Source organism: Galeopterus variegatus, unplaced genomic scaffold (assembly GCF_000696425.1).
Source record: "Galeopterus variegatus unplaced genomic scaffold, G_variegatus-3.0.2 Scaffold2963, whole genome shotgun sequence".
Taxonomy (NCBI): domain Eukaryota; kingdom Metazoa; phylum Chordata; class Mammalia; order Dermoptera; family Cynocephalidae; genus Galeopterus; species Galeopterus variegatus.
In genome coordinates, this window is record NW_007729074.1 from 172,612 (window position 1) to 172,878 (window position 267).

The window sequence follows — 267 nt, forward strand, 5'->3', positions numbered from 1 at the left end:
ATACCTTCAACTTGATGATTTCCATTCCTCTGGGTATATTCCCAGCAGTGGGATAGCTGGGTCATAGGGTAGATCTATCTGCAATTGTTTGAGGACCTTCCATACCATTTTCCATAGAGGCTGCACCATTTTGCAGTCCCGCCAACAATGTATGAGAGTTCCTTGTTCTCTGCAACCTCGCCAGCATTTATCGTTCAGAGTCTTTGGGATTTAAGCCATCCTAACTGGGGTGAGATGGTATCTCAGTGTAGTTTTGATTTGCATTTC

The 267-nt window shown here is 44.2% G+C and overlaps 1 protein-coding gene and 1 pseudogene across 1 annotated transcript in view; both read left to right on the forward strand.

Moving 5' to 3' along the window:
- Nucleotides 1–267, forward strand: part of COMMD1 (copper metabolism (Murr1) domain containing 1) — an 80,428-nt gene that overhangs the window by 8,232 nt on the left and 71,929 nt on the right. The gene's annotated exons all lie outside the window — the stretch shown is intronic.
- LOC103599437 overlaps nucleotides 1–267 on the forward strand; it is a 6,708-nt pseudogene that overhangs the window by 1,835 nt on the left and 4,606 nt on the right.